Source organism: Taeniopygia guttata, chromosome 12 (assembly GCF_048771995.1).
Source record: "Taeniopygia guttata chromosome 12, bTaeGut7.mat, whole genome shotgun sequence".
Lineage (NCBI taxonomy): Eukaryota > Metazoa > Chordata > Aves > Passeriformes > Estrildidae > Taeniopygia > Taeniopygia guttata.
In genome coordinates, this window is record NC_133037.1 from 10,524,885 (window position 1) to 10,527,988 (window position 3,104).

General features: G+C 47.2%; 1 non-coding gene across 1 annotated transcript; it reads right to left on the minus strand.

Annotated features, from left to right (window-relative positions):
* Positions 1 to 2,622: 2,622 nt before the first annotated feature.
* On the minus strand, positions 2,623 to 2,705 carry TRNAL-UAA (transfer RNA leucine (anticodon UAA)). The gene has a single exon. It is a non-coding gene; the product is annotated as a tRNA-Leu (tRNA).
* Positions 2,706 to 3,104: the final 399 nt, after the last annotated feature.

Genomic DNA, 3,104 nt, shown 5'->3' on the forward strand with positions numbered 1-3,104 from the left:
GTAATAACAGGATACAAGGCAAGTGGCAGCTTTCAGCATCCAAAACAGTGTGGGTGCATCTGTGCTTGTAAAGTGGAGGGTTGCTGCTCCGAACCCCCAGTCCTGGAAATGCTGTGGTTGCAGGTGGTGGTATGAGCTCTAGGTTAGACTGAATATGGGGATTTCTCAGGGATATGGAGTGGAGGCAAGCTAGACTAGCTGCTCTGGTGTCTGTGAACTGGCTTTGACCTACATCCTTTGAAGATCTGGCTCCCTGTTCCTGAAACAGCCTGCCTTATTCTAGAACTGTTTTGCTTTTACTTAAGTATTTGATTTATTTGATGTCCAAATGTCCCAGGGTCTATCTGAGACCTGCAAGCAGGACCACACAGAAAAACAGACTTACAAAGATACAAAAAAACGATTTCATTTAAATTAAACAAGGCCATTATTGTGGTTTAATATAGGAATTGATTATTATAAGTATGCATATTGAGCTTAACAGCTTAGATTTGTATCGGTTTCATCACTGTTAATCTTTGATAAATATGTTTTTAATAATCTCTGGGTATTTATTGAACATAAAACTGTCATATGAAATTGAGAATAAGATTGCTAAAGATACTTATTATACACTACTTCAACACAAATTCATTATTAAAAACCTTTCACTGAGGCTTACTTTTAACCACAACATAACAGATGCAGATACTGCATAGTTAATCTATAATAAATATATTTGCAATAAACTATTGATATTTAACCTGCAGTAACTGTCTTAATAAATATGATACATGGAAATGGCTTTTGAACAAGCTGCTCTTTTTTTAGCTCTGTCAGACCATTGGAGGACGTGGGGTAAGAAGGGGGACAGCTACGGCCTCATATAAGGCAGTTCACTTATCAGTCCCCACAGCCTTCCCCTACCCTGGTCACTGGACTCATTGCTGTTTCAATCCCCAGATCTCCAGCCCCAGACTCTTACAGGGATTTGTCATTTGATCTCAGTCCTGACTCACATTAACGTCTGGCCCCAGCCATCCCTACAACTCTGGTGGGCTGTGCCATACAAAGGCTGTGAATTCAGCTCCTGGTGCCCCCAGATGATGCTCTGTCTGCCCAATAGTTTTGTAAAGCGGATAAACACCCTCGAGGGATCTGAAACACACAGAACCCATACCCTTGGGCAGTAAAACCACAAGCTTTGTGAGAATATGGATCAACAGAGACACTCAGATGAGGAGATTTCAGTTTTGAACTCAGCAGAGGCCAGCAAATGCCTTTGATACGTGAATGAGACAGGAGTCTGACTCCTAGCCATCAGAGGCAAAGGATTTGACCCACTGTGCTGTTGAGACCCCTGGGATACCTCAGAGATGTGTTTGTCATTCTTTGCATCACTTAATGACTGAGGTTAGTTGCCACAAGTCAACTACAGCAAACATGCACAAAATTTCCCTCCCAGCACTAATCAAATGGGAGAGGAGCAGAGTAATTTCTCCCTTGTCCTCTCCTCTGGGTCTTGCCCCATTTGTTATATGGCCATTCATAAGGCCCTTTAAGACTTCCTGGAGGCCACCATCTGATTCTCACATATCAGAGAGAGCCAAAGATCTCAATGTGCAACTTTTAATTGAGCTGTATCATCTGCCACAAACATGAAATTAATGGTCCTACATCATAATCATAAATTCATACATAACCCCATGCACCAGCAAATAACTCTTTGCAGTGATACTACAATGGTAAGCTGATTTGCAAGAAGTGCACGCTTCCCAGGAATCCTAATTAACCAAATTAACACCATCACTTCAAATCATGTCCCAGCAGTAGGACATTTCCGATTGGCCTCGGGCTGGAGCAAAGCAGCCAAATGAAAACCTGACAGCATCTCTGTGAGTCCAGCAGCCTAACCCTCTACTGGGGGGAATATCTGCTGCCCATCCAAGCACACAAGGAAGGGAGCAAAAGTCTCATGAGCATTTGGAGGCACTGACCCAAAATAGACCATGGCACAGTGACCCAGTGCAACAGAGAAGCAGCTCTCAGCTCCTCATGCATTTCCTAAATCTAAGCAACAGCATGAGGAATATCGTCCTGCCATGCTGGCTTCTTCCAGGGGGTTTTGACACTACCAAATCCCCTCAGAGAGTGACAAATGTTGCTTTGGGTGAGTCTGCAATGGGTCTGGGGTCATGGGGCGAGGCTGATAAAAGGAACAAACTCCAGAAACCCCAAACCTGTTTCCCTGAACCCACTTGTTTGCACTGCTTTCCCCTTGTGACTTGCCCAAAATATTTAGTGCTCAACACCTTTTTTTCCCCTCTTCTGGGTAGTCAGGTTTTTCTATTTCTGCCCTGGGAAAAACAAGTCACTATTTTGGGAGCATGTGGGATTCAAGCTATGACTGTCTCAGCATTCCCTGCATGGGAGAGGAGATCCACAGCTTGTGTGCCAGAGGGACTGGCTTGTGCCTCTTTACGTATTCAGCCTGGATGGCACGGGGGCCCAGTCCCACCAGGGTCCCCACGCTGGAGGATGGAATGGCCTCAGCTCCCCAGATATGGAGCCAGAGATCCCATCCCTGCTCTGAAGTGATGCTCCAAAAGCTTGGAGCTTGGAGCTGGAGGAAAAGGAGGCTCCTACCAGAAGTGGGGTTCGAACCCACGCGGGCATGCACCCATTGGATCTTAAGTCCAACGCCTTCACCACTCGGCCATCCTGGTGGGCTCTGGCCTCTCCCCTGGCCCACCAGCTCCTCCCTGAGAGCTCACGCCTCACCAAGCCCTCGGGGTCCCAACCCAGGATGTTTCCCAAGCCCACTGACACCATTCCCTCCTCAATGCTTTCTTTAACGCCTCCAGCAACTGATGGAACATCTCATCAGGAGAGAGCAGGTCTCATGGGCCATGAAGAATGGCACAGCCCTTGTGTGCCACCCTAGATCCTCATGCAAGAACCACAGCCACTGGTGGTGATGCCAACAGGGACCCTGGAGCAGGAGGGGCATCGCTGGGAGGTCCCTCCTGACCCCACTTGCTCCTCAGGGGCAGGGAGCAGCTCTGACAGCCTGGCAGCTCTCAGCCAGACACAGTACACAGTTAAAGCCCTGGCTCTGCACCCCA